This window comes from Pelophylax lessonae, assembly GCF_965119305.1.
Source record: "Pelophylax lessonae genome assembly, chromosome: 7".
In the NCBI taxonomy this organism is placed as follows: Eukaryota; Metazoa; Chordata; class Amphibia; order Anura; family Ranidae; genus Pelophylax; species Pelophylax lessonae.
The window spans coordinates 148,499,231-148,521,423 of record NC_138774.1 but is presented as its reverse complement, the minus strand read 5'-3'; the positions used below and the strand labels follow the sequence as shown (position 1 = coordinate 148,521,423).

At 42.7% G+C, this 22,193-nt stretch overlaps 1 protein-coding gene across 1 annotated transcript in view; it reads right to left on the bottom strand.

Moving 5' to 3' along the window:
* Positions 1-22,193, bottom strand: part of SLC25A43 (solute carrier family 25 member 43) — a 56,976-nt gene that overhangs the window by 5,689 nt on the left and 29,094 nt on the right. The window lies entirely within an intron of this gene.

Genomic DNA, 22,193 nt, shown 5'->3' with positions numbered 1-22,193 from the left:
AACGCGGGCAGAAACGTTCAATACTGCCCAGTTTTCAGAGCGGCCAAGTGTGAATGGGAAAGTAAGGAAAAATGTTGCGCTGCAGTGCTGGTGTAGTAAAAGCAAATCTTAATATAAACCTTGATGACACATGTATCAAATGTTTAACTTGAAATATTGACTGGTGAATAAATAAATGGTGTCTGTCACCTTGTGTACAATAATAATAAATACACAAATCACAGTAATATATAGAAAAAGCATAACAATAATAAATGAAACAGTCTTGTGTCAGCACACTGTGAATCCAAGCTGTAAAATAGGTGATAGCACACAGTAACAAATACACAGATCACAGTGATATTAATATATAAAACAGTCTTTGTGTCAGCACATTGTGAATCCAAACTATGAAATAAGTGACAGCCCACAGTGAGTCATGCATTCTTCAGTGTAACATACACCCGGGGGTGTGCAAGCCGCTCACCTTAGTGCTGTAAGGTAACAGCATTAGAGGCATTTCTTACTGGTAGGCAATCTTTGTTCATACACAATATGTGTGGTTCCTTTGGGGTATCTTTCTCTTTAACCTCCAGTTTGTTCCATAATTAGATGTGAAAGATAAAAGACTCCATAGTGTAGTACGTTTTTTAAGATGATTTAGTAAAAAATTAGATGTACTCACAGATAGAAAGGTCTGACATCAACGAGCGCCCGGCCCGTATGCAAATCACTTCCGGTATCGCGGGGCCCTACGTGTTACGTTACAACACGTGACTTCATCAGAATCGGTTGTTTTACAAGGTGATCATTTACAATCACTTTAAGGTAATTTTTTTATATGATGTTTTTTGGCATGCCCCAATTTATGTGCCTAAAAAGTTTTTTGATAGCATTAATACTGTATTGACTAGCTTGTTTTGGGGTTCGAGTCCACCTAGAATCTCATCATAGACCTTGCAATTACCAGTACAGGGCGGAGGAGTGGCACTACCCAATCTGCAGCGTTATTATTTGGCAGCCCAATTAAATCATATTTATGCATGGTGAATTCCAAACTGGAGTAATGCTTCTGCGATGTCCCAAGATGCCCTTGTGAATTCTTATAAGGCTTTAATTAATTCCCTGTACAGGCATGGGCCATACCCTCCTCAGGGAGCAAATGTTTTACAACTCTCCTACAAAATTTTTCATATGTGCAATCATAGAATTAAAGGCCCCCTTCTTACCCGGTCTCCTAATGCCCCTCTGTGGTTCAATGAGAGTTTGGCAGAGCTCACTAAGCTTCTAGATGGCCATTCGCTGGGCACATTTTGGGCTTAAAGCGGAGTTCCACCCAAAAGTGGAACTTCCGCTTTAGGGAGTCCTGACCCCCTGACATGCCACATTTGGCATGTCATTTTTTTGGGGGGGGAGCGGGTACCTAGTTTTGACAGGTACCCGCTCCCACTTCCGCTCGGAGCGCCGCGGCGCCCTGAGCGGAAGTTCTCCTCTCCCCCTCCCTCCCTGCAATCTTCTGGGACACGTCAGAGGTCCCAGAAGATTGCCGGCCAATCAAGACGCGCAGCGCGACTCGCGCATGCGCAGTGGGTACCCGGCTGTGAAGCCGCAAACTGTCACAGCCGGGTGCCCACAGCAGTGATGCCGGCGCCAAGTTAGAGGATCGAGGCTTCGGGCGGCCGCATCGCTGGACCGTTGGACAGGTGAGTGAATGGCTGGAATTCCGCTTTAAGTATGCTCATCAGCTGTTCTCTTTGGGGGGAGTTTAAGGCAGGGTTCACACCTAATGCAAATGCATTAGGTGTGAATAAATAAGAGATGAACAAATCAGGGACGAATCAGGCCCGAATTTTAGCCTGAATTCGGACCTAAAACCAAAGAAGCACAGGACCCCTATGCAATCTGCTTCACAGCAGGCACGTAGATGTATGAACCGGCTCCATTGAGAGCCAGTCACAATCTCCTGTCATGCGAATTGGATACAGGGAAACCCGCATCTTTTGCAACTCTCAAAGCGTAGATTGGCATTCCGAGCAACTATCTTTTTGCTTATATACAACTCTGTCATGCGGTAGCAGTCCAGTTTGGACTGCGGGATGTCCTTCACCCCTTGGAGTTGGAACTTGCACTGTTCAAACATGATCACTCGAAGTTGATTTCCAAGTACCATTCGTTATTGTCTGCACCGATTATCCCTCGTATATGATCAAGGCTCAGTGGCAGGCAGATATCCTTGTGATACAAGAGGATACCTGGGAATAAGTGATGGGGTCTTAAACTATAGGAGCTATAGCAGCTGGGGATAAACTAATTTAATTTAAGTACCTACACAGAATTTGTTACACTCGCTTTGCAGGGCCTGCGCTACCTGTAAGGCGACCTAGGCAGCCGCCTAAGGTGCAACTTAGCAGGGGGCACTGGCATCCTGCACCTGGAATCAGTAATGGACCGCCGGACGGTGCGCCACTCCTCATGCTGTGCGCCGCCTGAGCGCTACAGCAAGCCACGCTATATGAGGGCTCCAGCATCGCCAAAATTCCCATAGGAAAGCATTAAATAATGCTTTCCTGTGGGGAGGTTTAATGCGCGTGCGCGACCAATATCAACCTAATGCGCATGCGTGGCAAAGGAGAGTAGGCGGAGCCTAACCCAGGGCCGAAGTAAGTCCTTTAGCAACTTGGGATGGGGCATGGGAGGGATGATTAGAGAATCGCAGAAGGTTTTACTGAGGTTTCTTTTTCTTCTATGTAAAGAAAGTCTATAGTGTTACAATGGAAACATCCAAACCCTCTTACCATTCACCTGTGGATTTCTTTGATAAGCAAGGCCTTGCCTATGTATAAGTTAACCTATACTGCTTGGGGATGCCCAAAAGAAAATTGAGAAAATTTGGTCCTGTTGGACATCTGTGGTATCAATGGATGTGAAGATTTGAGTAAGCAACTGCTATTTAATAATATTCCATGTGTATGCGGTTACATTACTGTTTATTTCATTAAGGATTTACTGGTAAATTATTATAAAAGTTTTCCTCTGTATATATTGTATCTTGCTACAGATCTGATAAATCTAACGATTGTATCTACACCTGCTGTTTGGGTTGATGGGATTTCGGTATCATCTTTGGCGAGTGAATATTGCTGTTGATTGTATTTTGCTGACCCATCACTATGTACCCTGTTAAATGCCTTGTTCTGTTGTACTCTGTTGCAAAAATAAAAAAAGTACCTTTACAAAAAAAAAAAAAATTTACACCAAGAGCTCTGCATCTACATCAAGACCTCCCTCCTCCTGCTGGTGATCCCTCTAGTGCAGATCCCTCTTCAAACTATGGCCCTCCAGTTGTTCAGAAACTACAATTCCCATCATGCCTAGTCATGTCTGTGAATGTCAGAGTTTTGCAATGCCTCATGGGACGTGTAGTTCGGCAACAGCTGGAGGGCCGTAGTTTGAGGATTCCTGCTCTAGTGATAACTAAAGATTTAAAGGAATCAGGGGACCTCCTTCCTCCTGCTGGGGATCCCTCTGGTAATAACTAAAGATCTACACAGAGGAATCAAGACCTCCTTCCTTCTGCCAGTCACCCCTCTAATGATACAAACTACAGTTCTAATTACTTTTACCACTGCATGACCAGGCCCCGCTTGACCTGAAAGCCCTTTGTCAAAATTTTTACCAGGCTTATCCTAACTGCTTTGCTGAGAAATGTTGAAGCTACACACACACACACACACACACACACACACAACTGAATTAACCCAAAATTCCACCATTCTTCCTGCATCCTTCCCTACTGGCTGCTAAATATGATGGGAGGCAAAACAGAAAGAAGAGAACAGACAAATTGGATTACCATTTTTTGTCATTTCAGCCTGGAGTTTGTCTTTGGAAGTTCAAGGATAAAAAAAAAAAAAAAAAAAAAAAAAAAAACACTTTATTGAAATCAGGATTTGGGATGTTCCCAATACCAGAAACCTATGCAAGGACTAAAAAGGGAGATTTCTCATTGGATGTTTGCAGGCAACAAGCTCACTCTAAATGACATGTCCTCTCTACATTCCACTAGTACAGCCATATACATTAGCAGTATAGTGGTTGGGTTATCAGGTTCATGCTGATACAGTCTGATCAAAGATCAAAAGAACTGTCTCTTTTCAGTGCAAGTAATCACCCACAGTCTTCACAGAGACAAGACTAAATACTGTATCAGTAAAAGGAAAATGATCACACAACTGGTCAAGCAGGTACTAACTACATTAGCAGCAACAGTTTATTTGGAATTCACGCTATTGTACTTATTCAATAAAAAGTGCAAACTTATAGGAACAAAGCCAAGTAACCCATAGCAACCCAGATTCAATTTGCTGGAGTCCAACCAGTACAAGATCAATTTTGTTTGGTTAAAATGGGCACCAAGTTTACTAAGTTTTCACTAAATGTATCTTTAGATTCACTAGTCCATGAACCAGATTATGATTTGATATCTGTCTCTGTGTAGTTGATTGGGAGAGAGGAGTAGCACTAGGAGTCAATCAAGTTCTGTTTCATTTATATGTACTAATAATAGAACACAGAAGAGCTGCTGCTCCTTCATTGTCCCATCACAGGCAGGGAGGTGACCAGGCTTTATTACTTAACCACTTGTTGTCTAACAGGGCCATTTTTATGGACAGATTAAATTGTTCCATTTTATGATAGAAATCACTTTAAACCCACCAAATATAAATATATATATATATATATACACACACATATATATATATATATATATATATATATATACATATATACATATACATATATACATATATATATATATATATATATATATATATATATATATATATATATATATACATATACATATACACTGAAAGCAGAGACCCCAGACAATAAAATGGTTGTGGTGGTAGTTGCAGTTTTTTCTGTTGCTTGATATTTGCGCAGGTATTTGTCAAATGCATATTCTTTTTTTTTTTTCCTAAAAAAAAAAAAAAATGGGATTTTTGACATACCGAAAACTCAATTTCTCTGATGTTCATTGAGGGACACAGCTTCAGATCTTCATAACCATTGGGTTATACTGCCCCCTACAGGAGTAGGACACTAGGCAGGAAAAAAAAGTCTGGTTTTGCCCATGGGCAGTCCCAGGGGGTATACTCCCTCTCTCTGCTATAGGCACTCAGTTTAGTTACAAGCAGTGTCAGAAGAATTACAACTCTACAGAGGGGTGGGTGCTGTGTCCGTCAATGAACATCAGAGAAATTGATTTTACAGTAAGTCAAAAATCCCATTTTCTCTTTCTTCCATTGACGGACAAAGCTTCAGATCTTCATAGCCGTTGGGACATCCCAAAGCAGTGTTAAACATGAGGGGTGGGAACAGTAAAAAAAAATTCCCAAGGCTAAACAGTAGCCAACCAGGCAACAACCAAAACAACTGGATCCCACCTGAAAAACAATACACCCTTGAAGAGGATCAGGTCCTCTAAACAGCAGCCTGCAAAACCTTGCGGCCAAAAGAAGCATCCACAGATGCCAACACATCCACTTTGGAAAAGTGTGCACCAATGACCAAGTGGCCGCCTTGCAAACCTGCGTCACTGATGCCTGATGGACGGGAAGCCCAGGAGGCACTAACCGCCCGAGTAGAGAGCACCTTAACAGGGAAAGGAGGAACCTGACCCTTGATGGATCAGACAGACAGTGATTCAGGCCTATTCCTTCTGGAAATGTTCGCAAAGGAAGCGGACAACCCTTTACGAGGCCCATCCGTGTGCACAAAGAGAGAGTCTGACTTCATAAAAGACTCCGTAGCTGCCAGGTACACCCTAATTGCCCGGACCACATCCAAAGGCATGCAAGGCAATTTCCTTTGGATGTTTAGGCCTGGAAAACTGGAAAGGCAACACAAGGTCTTCATTCAAATGAAAATCAGAGACAACCTTTGGAACGAATGATGGGCAGGGGTGAAGAACCACCTTATCTCTGTGAATCGCCAGGTAAGGTGAATGACATGATAACGCCACCAGTTCCGACACCCTTGGCTGATTTCCAGCCACCTTCAGGGACAGTGTAAGCAGGGGAATCTCCTGAAGTATTTCCCGAAGACGCCATATGGCAAAATGCATTGGTTGCCAGGTTCTTTTGGATCCTCCAGAGGAGGCCCTGACCAGTTGACCCTAAGGGACGAAAAAACTTCTTATGAGCCGAAAAGGAAGGCCCACGTCTACGACGAGGTTTCTTGTCCTTAGTAGCCTGCGGAAGAAAGGTACTTTTCTCCCTGTGAGACCTTTATGATGTCATCCAGGGTAGCTCCAAACAGGCAATCTCTTTGAAAGGGAAGAGCATTCAAGGCCTTTTTAGAAGTCTGGCCTGCAAACCAGCATTTGAGCCAAAAGACACACCGAAGAACCACTGCCAAAACAGAGAACTAGAAGCCACTAGGGAAGCCCCATCCAAAAAGGCATCACAGATAAACTGCAGCCCCTGGACCAGCTGGTCCGCCAGCTAAGCAAAGGCAGGGGGGAGCTGTTCTCCCTCCAGGTCATGGCGTAAAAGCTTAGCCCACTCGGTCAGAGTTTGCAACACCAGGGCAATGGTGAATACCGGCCTCAGTGCCGAACCAGCCAGAATGTACATATTGCGGGCCACAGCCTTTCTGTCAGCTGGATTCTTAATAGCCAGGGACTCTTTGACCGGAATCATGGTTTCCTTGTTAAATCTGGAAACCGGAGGGTCCACCAGTGGAACAGTCCACTTCCTCGCCTAGTAAAGTGCTTAGGGACTCCACTGGGACACTTTGGTCGTTCCCACCCTTTAGCGACAATTCTGTCAAAATACGCGGGGACAGGAGGTCTATTAGATCCCCAACGTCTCCCCTGCCTTCCAACTCAACTATTCAAACACAGATCCTGTTTAAAAAGCTGATTCCTCGGCTACACCAGCCGAAGAATGACATCTGTGACCCTGAAAGTGACGTAATACATGTCACTTCTGAGGTCATTAAATCGCTGTAGAGATCAGGAAACATCAGAGTTCCTCCTGCTTTCACCGGGGAAGCAGTTTCCTGCGATAGTTAATACAGTGTAGGCAATCTGCTAAATACACCTTTTAAATACATGTGTGTGAACTGCTGTACCTGCCAAAAATGTGTAACTATGTTTATCCAGTTTTCTAATCCAGACATCCCTGCCACACACTATACCAAGATCCCAACCATTTTTTTTTCCCAAAAGCAACACAGCTTGGTCAAGGCTGCAACTGAATCATGAATGAACAGCAGCTCACTGATTAAGTCATCTCTGATCTTTCCTCCAATCAGCAAGCTTCATTTTAGTTATATTCATAGAACTTTGCAATGCGGTAAGCTGACATTCAAAGCTGCCTTTTTCTCAGACAGTTAAAGTATTTTATTATTACATTACTGAATTAAATGGGGGTCTTTTTATGTATGCCCATATGTAAGTTTCAATCTTAAATCACAAGTGGCATTTTCCAAGAGTTTGACTGTAGGGGGCTTTTAAAAAGGTGGACTGTACTGAGTGTTATGATGGGAAAACTGCCATCATTTCTGGCCAAAGTCTAAAATGATTAACGTTCCCAGGAGACTCATGCATTCTCAATGGGGAATTCTAAAAAATGGCTGCCCATATAAACTAATGGGAATATAAAAATCATGAACCACAGCAAAATGGCAGCCCCCACGGCGCCATGCAGTCTCCATAACCCTGAAAGGGGGCCCAGAACAAAAGGCATTGGAAGGTCCCTGCCCAGGGGCCCAAACAGGACAAGCCACCCCCCCCCCCTCAAATAAGCACCACAATGGCCACAATATTACCACCCCCCCAGTAAAAACTTGCTAGGGGTAGGGGATTGCCGAGGGGTACACAGGAATAGTCCCCTGAGGTCCGACTATTCCAGGGAAGGGCTCATGTCTGCCCTGAGACCACCAGGGATTTTTAGAGGGGACAATTTACTTACCATACCACAGTACCAGGTGGGTGCCATTCCGAACAGATCACCTCCCACCTGCAATGGGGGTGCTGTCAGCCAAGGGAAAGCTGCAACTCAGGGGGTTCCAGCCAGGCAGTCCACTCGCAGGCTCGTCCCCACCCGTCGGGGCACTGTCGTGGCGAGGCCTGGTTCTGCACTATAACCTGCTCACGCTCGCTGGCCAGGTTGGGAGACCTTAAGGATCTAGATTATCCAGTGCGAAACCTCAGCCGGCTGTTGCTTGTAGTTCCTCTGGATCTTGCTCCTCAGGAACGAACTAGTGAAAATAAAAAATAAAAAAAATAAATCATAAATTAACAAACTTTCCTATAATAGCTAAGACCGAAGTCCCAGCAGGAAGCTAGGTCCTATTCCCTAAACTAGGCAGAAACAAACTGTTTGATGTTAGCAGAGTGTGTGGGGTTATGCCTGCAGCGAAAGCCCCCATAGGTTTTCCTGCCTAGTGCCTATTCCTGATAGGAGGAGCATAACCCTATAGTCTCTGACTAGATGGAGCTGCATCTGTCGATGAACATAGAGAAAGAGCACATTTCCATTCTCACCAATCAAATTATAGGACTATAAAGTAGTATATTGAATAATTATAATAACCCGATCAAAGATTTACATTAAAAAAGAATAGCGCACACATGCAAAAGAAATGACTATCAAATATGAAGACAATCCATAAATAAAATGGGGATTTGGTCCCACCATATGGCCATATCGTGCTCAAGCCCACCACTACGTCAAAGTACCCCATTGTCAGTGGGTCCTACACTATCCATAAAAAAGGGAGAATCCAGCCTCTCTAACCCTTGGAGACAACACTCCTTGCTGGGAGAGATGTGCTAATGCACTACAAGGGACTCCTCCTATATCTACTTGATAGTGGACACTGATAGAGTACAGGTGTGTGTGTGTGTGTGTGTGTGTGTGTGTGTGTGTGTGTGTGTGTGTGTGGGGGGGGGGTGCTCAACCTCAGAAGTCTGGTCAGACCGAATACATAATAAACAAGCAAAAACTTGTAGTGCATTAGCACATCTCTCCCAGCAAGGAGTGTTGTCTCCAAGGGTTAGAGAGGCTGGATTCTCCCTTTTTTATGGATAGTGTAGGACCCACTGACAATGGGGTACTTTGACGTAGTGGTGGGCTTGAGCACGATATGGCCATATGGTGGGACCAAATCCCCATTTTATTTATGGATTGTCTTCATATTTGATAGTCATTTCTTTTGCATGTGTGCACTATTCTTTTTTAATATGCATGTTGCTTGGTTCATAGCTGCACCAGCTTTAGAAATACATGTTCAGGGTTTGCTCCCCCAACTTTTTGCTTGTTTATTAAAGATTTACATTAGAAACTGGTACCCACATATTCACATCTTTAAGCCATCCATAGATTGTTCGAAACTCAGTTGATTTAGCAAAGATCCAGCGATCTACTTGGGTACAACTACAACTACAAAAAGGGTACCCCCAATTGTTTGGGACTGTGAATGCACAACCAGCAGGACAGATTTTTACATGCATTTTTTGCCAGCGGCTATAGCCACTGCTAGCAATAATCACTGCATTACCCCCCCCCCCCCCCCCCCAGCAGGGAGGGATTCCCCCATCAACACTGCCTGTGTTGTTGAGGGGATCGAGCATCCACACAAGTCCATTCAGTTCACCTAATAAAAAAAAAAAAAGAAAAAACTGAATAGAAAAACTCCATATACACATTCCCATACCCCACATACACAACTGAAGCTTGCAGGGATTGATTTCCCATGTCCTCAGGCACCCTAAGCTTCAACATCTCGAAATATAAAAAACAGTGTGAGGCAATCACTGCCTTTTACCCACCAATGGACAATGTTGCCTACTGAGGAATCAGATTCTCATTACTGGACTTTAAGTAGGAATAGGTTTTATAAAAGAGCCAGGGGTGTATCTTCTAAAAGTAACTTATAGTGAAAGAAATACAAGTACTCTCATTGCCCCCTCTGAAAATGCTTGTTGCCTGGTTGCCTTGCTCATAATCAAACTTTACCACTTGCTGAGGAACTGACCTGGAGCAAGTATGTAGATCAGCAGGCGCCCTCTCATTTTCACTTGCTCTGGGTGGGTGCTCAGAGAGTACAGAAGCCAGAGACCACCAGAAATTTCAAAATGAGGAGGCAATGGCAGCATACACACCATTTTCAGCTCTATTCAAAGGGGAAACAAAAATAAAAACATTTCAAGCTTATATAATAGCCCGTAATTACCATACCTGCTTTTCTCTAAAGTGAATCTGTGGATAATTTAAAAGTGAACGGTAGACGGTAGCCAACCAATTGTCAGTTGCTTAATCAGTACAGCAATGCCCACAGCCCTGTGAAATGCTGTACATAGGTCTGTGAAGGTATTTATAATTTTGAATACATTTCACAGTTCATCCAAGCAGCTGCTTCAAACTTAAAGCTGCATGATTAAGTTGCTAAATGTCTTCAGCATTACAAGACACGACCATGTGAATAATCACTCTTCTGCAATTGTACATATGCAGATATATGTTTTCCCAAAGTAGCTATATGCATAAGAATAGGCATTACCCCCTGGCCCTCACATTACAATACCAAAGCATGCTGATATGTCACTCTGGCACAAGGTATTGCATTGGTATATGAATGCAGGGTGTACCTAAGTCCATTAGAACAAACAGCAGGGGCTCCAGGTGGGATGGAGTGCACTGATGCTACAAAAGAAGAAGGGGCAGTGTTTTTCCAATACTACTGTCACTGTCAAATGGCACCAGTGACCAGCTAGGAGTCAATATTTTCAGCTCTGCCTTCAGTATGAACATGACCACCACATAAAGCAAACCTGTAAATATGCACACTTCAGCATATGGCCATCTGTGCACTTGTGGTACACTTGTATGCCTACAACTCTATGTGCATTTTAAATATCTGAAAATGTGCAACAAAGATTGAAATCAGTGTGGAAAAGTGCACTGAATTTAGGGTGCAGATCTAGGCCAACAATGAGTTAAGCGTGGAGTACCTTTTTCTAAACCTACAATTTAAATGTGTATTGTTTTCCACGGTGATCTGCATCTATAAAAACACATTTTACTGCTCAGGTAGCTAGTTTAATACAAATACTAAAGAGTAATAAAAAAAAACTGGGGTTTACTTTGCAGATTTCCAAAATATGTAAACTTTAGGCCTTCCTGTGGGACATATGCAACTAAGAATAACACAGGAAGTAACAGGACAGTAAAATGGATCTACTACTTTCAATTATTTCTGAATAAATTAAAACAGCTTGCCAGGTAAGGATTAAATACACAACATAACAGCATAAAGACAAAAAATATAATGAAAAAGGTCAGTAGGTTATAGAGAAACATACAATGCACAAAGTGTAAGGTAGCTTTAGCAGCTGTCAAGGGCATTGGAAATGACACACAATTTTCTGTCCCTGGAGCACCACCTAGTGGTCATCGAATTCCAAGCACATGATAAGGCAAGTCCTCAAGTCACCTCCAGTCAGCCTGAGGTTTATAGTCTAATTATTGACCCAAGGTCTATAATTTTCAGTGCAGCGACATCTTGTGTCCTGCACCTAGAATTTATTACTCAGCAAACTGATCTAACAATACGGTCACTCCTTCAACATCTATTCTATACAGGATGATCTATCTTCTGGTCTATACCATTTCCTTAATACACTAAGTGTGCATCTAAATCTATAAAGGTTTGTAAAAATATTTTTATTTTATATATAATATATACAGTACAGACCAAAAGTTTGGACACACCTTCTCATTCAAAGAGTTTTCTTTATTTTCATGATTATGAAAATTGTAGAGTCACACTTCAAGAGGTAGTCACCTGAAATGGTTTTCACAGGTGTGCCCTGTCAGGTTTAATAAGTGTGATTTCTTGCCTTATAAAATGGGGTTGGGACCATCAGTTGTGTTGTGCAGAAGTCAGGTGGATACACAGCTGATAGTCCTACTGAATAGACTGTAAAGCCTCGTACACACGCACCGATTGTTGGCCGACCGATCGGCCGTCTTTTGTCCAGTGCTGTTGTGTTGGTTGAAATGTGCTCTAGACTGCACACAAATTTTTTCGGCCAACAACCAACTGTAGAAGTGATGTCATGTGCTGGTTTACTTTCCGTGTGTTTTTTCTTCTCTGAGCATGCCCAGTCTTGCTCATCTGATTTTTGTCTGCCGAAATCTGTACTGACTGACGAACAAAATAGGCCGTTCTGTTGACAGCCAACAAAAATTTTATAGCATGCACACCAGATTTTGTTCGGCCGAAAAGTCGGAGTCGGTTGTCGGAAGCATCGTACTAACAAGCCCAAAATCGGCCGATCGGACGTTGGCCAAACATTCACGGCCAACAATCGGTGCGTGTGTACAAGGCTTTAGAATTTGTATTATGGCAAGAAAAAAAGCAGCCAAGTACAGGAAAACGAGTGGCCATCATTACTTTAAGAAATGAAGGTCAGTCAGTCCGAAAAATTGGGAAAACTTCGAAAGTGTCCCCTAGTGCAGTCACAAAAACCATCAAGCGCTACAAAGAAACTGGCTCACATGCGGATCGCCCCAAAAAAGGAAGACCAAGAGTCACCTCTGCTGCCGAGGATAAGTTCATCCGAGTCACCAGCCTCAGAAATCGCAGGTTAACAACAGCTCAGATTAGAGACCAGGTCAATGGTGCACGGAGTTCTAGCAGCAGACACATCTCTAGAACAACTGTTAAGAGGAGACTGTGTGAATCAGGCCTTCATGGTAGAATATCTGCTAGGAAACCACTGCTAAAAGAAAGGCAACAAGCAGAAGAGACTTGTTTGGGCTAAAGAACACAAGGAATGGACATTAGACCAGTGGAAATCTGTGCTTTGGTCTGACGAGTCCAAATTTGAGATCTTTGGTTCCAACCACCGTGTCTTTGTGCGACGCAGAAAAGGTGAACGGATGGACTCTACATGCCTGGTTCCCACCGTGAAGCATGGAGGAGGAGGTGTGATGGTGTGGGGGTGCTTTGCTGGTGACACTGTTGGGGATTTATTCAAAATTGAAGGCATACTGAACCAGCATGGCTACCACAGCATCTTGCAGCGGCATGCTATTCCATGCGGTTTGCGTTTAGTTGGACCATCATTTATTTTTCAACAGGACAATGACCCCAAACACACCTCCAGGCTGTGTAAGTGAAGTGAACAAAATGTTGCATTTCTACTGTATGGAACACATTTTTTCTTTTTAATCAAAATAAGGATTTTTTAAATGTTGAAAACAAAAACAAAAACTACACGCTGGACTGCATATAAACGTGTCAAAAAAAACCTAAAAATGTGCCTAAATGGGTATGCAAAAACACATCTATAACATGAAAATTGTGGTGTTAACAAGCCCTAAATGAATCAGAGAGGTTATATTGCCTGAGAAACAGGGAGATAAATATGGGGGCTGCCAGTGGTGACCTGCTTCTGAAAATGCGGGTTATCTGACTGTGATACTTATCTACTGACGCATGCAACACAGAAACGTTAGATATTCTTAAGGCATACTTGTTTCTGGTCAGTGACTCAAAGAATTGAACCCAGTTCAACTTAATTCAAAGAATTGAATCCCAGGATGACAGCCAGGCAATAGAATTTTCAAAAGGAGTGTCAGCAATGACAGACTCTGTTTTTCTCATTAAAGGCTTTCTTTAAAACACAAATGCAGAATAGTGTTACTTTGTTGTTACATGTGCTATAAAGATGGCTATGAATGTAGGCTTAAAGGGGTTGTAAAGTCAGAAGATTTTTTATCTTAATGCTTTCTATGCATTAGGATTAAAAGCCTTCCGTGTGCAGCAGCCCCCCCCCCCAGCCCCCCTAATACTTACCTAAGGTCCATCTAGATCCAGTGATGTCCATGAGTGCCTTAGCTGTCCGAGACTCTCTCTCCCTGGATTGGCTGAGACACAGCAGCAGCGCCATTGGTTCCCGCTACTGTCAATCAAACTCAGAGTGGCGGGGTGGAAAGGCAGCTCCGTGTCTGAATGACGGAGCTGCAGCTCGGCTCGGGTGCCCCCATAGCAAGCTGCTTTGTTTCACTCAACAGGAGGGGGGGCCAGGAGCTCCAGCCAGGGACCCGAGTAGAGGAGGATCTGGGCTTCCCTGTGCAAAACTACTGCACAGAGGTGGTAATTAGAAGGTTTGTTATTTTAATAGAAAAAAAGAAAAAAAAAAAAAAAAAAAAAAAGAGACTTTACAATCACTTCAAAACAGCCATGAAGTGTTGATATCTCTAGGCTACCAACAAGGGCCGAAGCCCTAATCAGGGCCTTGTGGGCTATTGGTTCTCATCTAATGCTAATGTTTCAGTATGGTCCCCAGTCACTGTTTATTTAAAACCTAGCTAGCTATGAAAGAGTTACAATTTTTGGCAGTTTTTTTCCCCCGTTACCAAGTTGTGGAGATATGCTCTGCCTTTCCGTCCTGTCCCTACTCTATACAACACTAAATAAAACATAGCTGGAGATGGGCTTCCAGCTAGAGCCCTGCGCGGGACTGTTATATTAAACCCACATCCCCTCGCACCCGCTGAATGTATGACCAGGACTGCCCGCACCCGTAATGTTTATGTTTCTCTTCCGCACACCCCCGCAATGTTTGTGTCCACTCCCGCCCGCACCCGCAATGTTTGTGTCCACTCCCGCCCGCACCCGCAATGTTTGTGTCCATTCCCGCGGTTTTGCCCTATACTCGCTGTATAAGACTACCCCCTCTTCTGAGGCAACACCATTTCATAACATCAGTGGAGCCATCACTATAACTATTAATATCACCCTATTAAATATTTTAGCCCACTGGATGTGCCTTAATATGTACTGTAGCTTCTGCTACATACAGAACTTCTGTATTATTGTTTAGCCCGCTGGATGTGTATACAGTAAGCTTCGGCTACTTACAGAACGTCCCTGTGCTGTAATACTCTATGTACCTGTAACGCTCCTGCGTTTTTTATATGGTGTGGATTTTCAGCTGCAGAAATAGTTCCACGTCAGCAGTCATGTAAGAGATATGCTGAGATACCATTCCCAACCTCAATGACTCATCATGTGTGGAAGGTCTTATTTCAGCCAGTAAATACACACAATTAGCAAGCTGGTTCCTAGAGTGACTTTATGTATGTGGTAACACAATGATGAAGGTTGAGGGATAGGTTGAGTGGAGGTGATAGGTGATAGACACTTAACCTCCTTGGCGGTAATCCCGAGCGTGACTCGGGGTGGATTTTTCATTGCAGGAGCGGTAACCCCGAGTCACGCTCGGGGTGAATGTGCAGAGAGCGCAGCGGTGTTCTCTTACCTTCTCCTGGCGATCCAGCGATGATCTCTCATTGCTGTGATCACCAGCCGAGAGTCCCACCGCTCCTCCGTCCACCGGTGGTCTGATCACTTCCTAGTTCCGTTCCCTGCAGCAGCAATGCTGCATGGGAGCGGAACTAGGGAGGGAAATTCAAAAAAAAAAAACGTTGCACAAAACATATAACACATTTTATATTATATATATATATGCACACACACATATACATATATATATATATATAAAATTATATTATTGATTCAATTATAATTCATGCATTATATATTACACATATATATATATATATATATATATATATATATATATATATGTGTGTGTGTGTGTGTGTGTGTGTGTGTGTGTGTGTGTGTGTGTGTATGTATGTATGTATATATGTATATATGTATATATATATATATATATATATATATATATATATATATATATATATATATATATATATATATATATATATATATATATATATATATATATATATATATATATATATACACACACACACACACACACACACACACACACACATATATATATAATATATAATGCATGAATTATAATCTAATCAATAATATAATTTTATTATATATATTATATATTAAATAATAAAATTATATTATTGATTCGATTATAATTCATGCGTTTGTGTTTCAAATTTATCACATCTGGGATGTCTACTAGACTCTTGTTTTGGTCAGGTTAAAATCAGTAATTACTAAGAATTGTAGGCCTATAATACATAACGCCAAATTTCCATGAAAAGAATTGTACCGCTTTTGGTATGTAATTCCTGACAGAATCATACCGCCAGGGAGGTTAAAGGTGAGACACATGTGAGTGAGAACCGACGCCTTAAATAGCCATCTAGTCCGGCGCTGAGTGATGACAGCTCCAGTCTTAAAGGTGTATGCGCACCTTTCCAAAAGTAAATGGTAGGGCGCATACACATACATTGTGGAAAGTGTAATTTAGGGTACCAAAAGGTACCGGAATATTACAATACCCCCCCCCCTTAAGGCCTGCTCCTGAAGGCCTCTGGAGCTGGTTTGTCTGGGTATCTCGCATGAAAATTGCGGATTAATCTAGAGGCATGTATGTCAGAGGTGTTTAGCCAGGTGTCGTCTTGGGGCCCATAGTTCTTCCATCTAACCAAGTACTGAAGTCTTCTTCTGTAGATACGAGAATCCAGAATCTCTTTTATCTCGTATTCTTCTCCACCTTCAACTTGTACAGGAGGGGGAGGTGGAATATTAGGCCTTATTCCGTGGTCCGGAACATGGGGCTTCAGTAGTGACACATGGAAAATGGGATGGATTTTTAGGTCCATTGGCAATGTAAGCTGCACTGCAGCTTTTCCAATAAGTTTCTTGATTAGGAAAGGTCCCAAGAACAGAGGTCCAAGCTTTTTGCTAGGGATCTTCAGTCTCAAGTTTTTTGTTGAGAGCCAAACGAGGTCCCCGATAGTATACTGTGGAGAAGGTCTTCTACGAAGATCATAGTACTTCTTTTGTTGACTGTGAGCGTGTGCAATGGTAGTATTTAGTAAACCCAGAGAATCCTTTATTTGGGAAAGATAGTCTGAGGCTACTGGGTTATTTGAAGGAAGGATGCGTGGAGGGAGAATAGAGGGATGGAACCCATAGTTCAAGTAGAACGGACTCTGCTTGGTTGTACTGTGAGTTGCGTTGTTGTAGGCAAATTCTGCCAGGGGGAGAAGATCCAACCAATCATCCTGTTGGTAAGAAGTGTAACAACGTAAATACTGCTCGATGCATTGGTTGACTCTTTCAGTCTGTCCGTTGGTCTGCGGATGGTAAGGAGAAGTGAGCTTCCGCTCAATCCGTAGTATGTGACATAGTTCTTGCCAGAATTTAGAAATAAATTGGGATCCACGGTCAGACAGAAGAGTTTTTGGGATACCATGTAATCTGAAGACATGTTTCATCAGGAGTTCTGCCGTTTGTTTGGACGAAGGTAGTCTGCGAATAGCAATGAAATGTGCCATCTTTGTCAGATGGTCCACTGACACCAAGATGGTATTAAATCCTTTGGAAGGAGGCAATTCTACGATGAAGTCCAATGACAAAACCTCCCATGGAGTTTGGGGTATTGGTAGACTGCATAGTAGACCGGATGGTCTCGTAGTGTCAATTTTGGACCTGGCACAGACATTGCATGAAGAGACGAATTTTTGTATAGATGTTTTCATGTCAGGCCACCAGAATTGTCGAGAAATCAAATTGAAAGTCTTTGTCATACCCATATGTCCTGCCATAGGCACATCATGCGATAATTCCAAGATCTTGGTGCGTAGGGTAGGTGGTATGTAAAGTTTGTCGTTGTAGTAGAGGAAGCCTTCTGCATCAGTATTTAGTTGTGGTGGGGGTGAATCCAAACTTATACCATGCAGAACCTCTTCCTTTAAGGAACGGACAACTCCAATAATGCGTTTGTGAGGTATTATAGGAACGGAAGGGATTTCAAAGTAGTTTTCTTCAGTTAGTCGTGATAGTGCATCCGCCTTTTTGTTCTTATCTGCAGGTGTGTAGGTCACTAGGAAGTTAAACCTTAGAAAGAATAGTGACCATCGTACCTGTCGATGCGAGAGAGTTTTGCTAGTCTGAAGATATTGGAGGTTTTTATGGTCCGTGTATATAATTATTGGTAGTTGGGTGCCTTCGAGTAAATGTCGCCAATTCTCCAGAGCCAATTTTATAGCAAGCAGTTCCTTTTCACCCACGGGGTAATTTATCTCGGGACTGCTCAGGGATTTAGAAAAAAAGGCGACTGGATGAAGTGGTGAAGTGTGGGTAGGTCGTTGGGAGAGTATTGCTCCTACTGCCAGGTTTGACGCATCTACCTCCAGAATGTATTGGAGGGATGGGTCTGGATGGCGTAATATGGGAGCGGAAGTAAACCTTGTCTTTAACAAGTGGAAAGCCTTATTTGCTTCTTCTGACCATTTAAATGGTATTTTTATGCTAGTGAGCTGTGTGAGGGGTCTCACAATAGCAGAAAAGTTTTTTATGAACTTCCTGTAGAAATTTGAAAATCCCAGGAATCGCTGTAGCGCCTTGCGTGTAGTCGGTGTAGGCCAATCCTGAATGCAGGATATTTTACTCATGTCCATCTCGATTCCTGTTTTGGATATGATGTAGCCTAGAAAGAGTACCTCATCTTTATGGAACAAGCATTTCTTCAGCTTCACATAAAGATTATGTGCAAGCAATCTCGATAAGACATGTAAGACTTGTATTATGTGTTCAGACAGGGTCCGTGAATATATAAGTATATCGTCCAGATATACCACAACACAGACATCTAGTAAGTCTTTAAAAATATCGTTTATAAATCGTTGGAAAACTGCAGGGGCATTGCATAGGCCGAATGGCATCACAAGATATTCGAACAATCCGTATCTAGTTCTGAATGCAGTCTTCCACTCGTGTCCATCACGGATTCGAATGAGATTGTATGCTCCTTTCAGGTCTAATTTTGAAAAATAGGTAGCTCCACGCACCTGCTCAATGAGCTCAGGGATAAGCGGTAGAGGATAGCGATCTTTTATAGTGATAGCATTCAATTTCCTGTAGTCGATGATAGGTCTGAGACTTGAATCTTTATTGCGAACAAAAAAGAGTCCTGCTGCTGTGGAAGAAGTGGAAGGTCTAATAAAACCTTTTTCCAAGTTCTCATCCAAATAGGTTTTGAGATGGGCAAGTTCATCCTGTGAAAGAGGATAAACATGACCGAACGGCAATTTGCTATTTGGGAGTAGATCAATGCTACAATCATAGTCTCGATGAGGAGGTAATGTTTGAGCATTTTTCTCAAGAAAAACCTCAGAAAGATCCTGATAACATAGTGGTGCAATCTCATCTGTCACCATAGACAGAATCTTCCCGGAAAACGGGAGGTTACACGTTTCCTCGCAATAACAAGAAAGGAAGGTCAAGGACCGTTTCTTCCAATCTAAGGTTGGTTGGTGTGTGTGCAACCAGGGAAGTCCCAACACAATGGGAAAGTGGGGTGATGGTATTAAATCGAAGGTAGAAGTCTCCCTATGAGACTCGTTAATAGTGACTAGAAGTGCTTGTGTCTGATCGGACCAGAGGATAACGGAACACCGGTAATAAGACTTACTGAGACAGGTTTGAGTTTAGAAATAATAGGAATTTTATTTAAAGCAGCAAAACATATATCCATATAATTTCCACAAGATCCTGTGTCAATCATGGCCTTAGTAGTAATCCTGTTCTGGTCCCACTGTAATGTCAAAAAAACAGAAATGTAAGGGTTAGTGAATGAAGTTGTCAATCCTCCTAGGGAGACATGTGAACACTCACCCTTCTTTTTGTTGACTAGGGGACAGACGTTTATCTTGTGATCCGGGGATGCACAGTACAAGCAGAGATTTTCATTTCGTCTTTTTCCATAGTTGATAGCGGTGGGCGTATGGTTCCTATCTCCATAGGAGCGGGGTCAACGGCCAGACTCCGAGAGGAAACGGATAATGGCATTCCCATCTTTTCAGCCTTTCTTTCTCGTAGTCTTCTATCTATGGTAATACTGAGTTGTATTAGTGCATCCAGGGTTTTTGGCAGATCCGCTCGGGCGAGCTCGTCCTTAACGGCTTCTGATAGGCCAAGCCTAAATTGGGTTTTCAGAGATGCATCATTCCATTCTGAATCAATGGTCCATCTCTTGAACTGTGCGACAAAGTCTTCTACAGGCCTCCCTCCTTGTTTCAAGGATCTTAACTGAAGATCAGCAGTACTCTGCCTATTGGGGTCATCATATAGGCTAGTGAGCTCTGCCAGGAACAAGGCATAGGAGTTGAGAAGCTGGTCGTTTTTCTCAAAAAGAGAATCTGCCCAGGCTCGAGGATCGTTTGATAGGTAAGAAATAATAGTACAAACCTTAATGTGATCAGTAAGGTAGGTACGAGGTTTTAACAAAAAAAGTAACTCACATGCGTTTTTAAATTCGCAAAATTTTTTGCGATCGCCTGTAAATACCAAAGGGGGATTTATCTTGGGTTCAGGGGACTGAGCAGAGGTAAGTTGTGTCAGTCTAATTACCTGCTGCGACAGAGCCTGATTGTCTTCTTTTAATTCAGCAAGTGAGTGTATTAACGCAGATACTTGCTGGTTTAATTGTGTCACCTGAGTGGCTATTTCTGCTGAATCCATTTTTTGGTTCGTTCAATCTGTAACGCTCCTGCATTTTTTATATGGTGTGGATTTTCAGCTGCAGAAATAGTTCCACGTCAGCAGTCATGTAAGAGATATGCTGAGATACCATTCCCAACCTCAATGACTCATGTGTGGAAGGTCTTATTTCAGCCAGTAAATACACACAATTAGCAAGCTGGTTCCTAGAGTGACTTTATGTATGTGGTAACACAATGATGAAGGTTGAGGGATAGGTTGAGTGGAGGTGATAGGTGATAGACACTTGAAGGTGAGACAGTAGCAGATGGATGCAGGAAGGTTTAGCAATGTTGTATGATAGCGGATGATAGAATAGCAGGTGGACATACAAAAGAGATCAACCCAGTGCAGAAAAGTAGCAGTAGTCTCAAGAGCTAGCAATCTAGTTTATGCAGATGTAATAAACAGTCTTTACTATGCAGAGCTAGATAGTGTAAGCTTAGTATAAGTTTATAGAGAATTCCCCTGCGGGGTACTTAGCACTATTAGCGATACAGCCGAAGGGTGGTTCAGGAGAGGCAGGTGATCCAGTAGCGGGATACAGGGATCAGCGCAGCGAGGTTCCGTCAACGAAGTAAGCTTGCAAGCATGGAAGCTTCAAGCAAGGTTAGCATCCATATAAGGGTGTTTGAACGAACACATGTGAGTGAGAACCGACGCCTTAAATAGCCATCTAGTCCGGCGCTGAGTGATGACAGCTCCAGTCTTAAAGGTGTATGCGCACCTTTCCAAAAGTAAATGGTAGGGCGCATACACTTGTGGAAAGTGTAATTTAGGGTACCAAAGGTACCGGAACATTACAGTACCACGCTGAGTCAATCACGGCTAGTTGTGTGTTCCATTATTGCATACAAAGCCTGCTCAGATTGGCAAAAGGTTGTATAAGCCCGCCTCTCTGACTCAGCCAATCCAAGCAGGCTTTGTATGCATTAATAGAATACACCGCTTGCCGTGATTGGCTCAGCACGGTACACAGTATTACAGCACAGGGACCTTCTGTAAGTTGCAAAAGGTTCTGTATACACATCCAGCGGGCAAACATTTTCAATAGGGATGTTCTGTAACTAGCTGAAGCTACAGTACCTGGCGTATAAGACGACCCCCGATTTTTGGGGTATCTTTTTTTATTATAAAAAAAGTCATCTTATATGCCGGAAAATACGTTACACCAAATTGCACCGTTCCCCATGGGTACCCGCGGGTCTCCACAAAATTTTTTGACCGCCCACTCCTGCCCGCAGCAGAGGTAAAACCACCCGCTCCCGCAAGATTTGCATTGGGTCCCACGGGAGCCCAAACCTAATGCAGCCCTCTACTTCCAGCTTCTCCAACATTATATCATTTTCTCCAAGCCTAAAGCTACATGGAATTTTCCTCATTTATCTGTAAACAGTCTGTGTAACCAATAAGCAGTTTTAGGATAAGTATCAGAAAGTTAAATGCCTCCCTGCTATGGCCATAAACAACTTTGGAGAGCACAGATCTTTTAATACTTTTCAATTCCTGCTGTAGCGAACCAACAACAGCTATACATATATGTGGCTAATGAGCAGGCTGTTCAACATTTGAGCATACATTATGGAGATTTATATAAAACAATATATTTTAACAGAAAAGTCAACAGTACGAAAAATAGAACA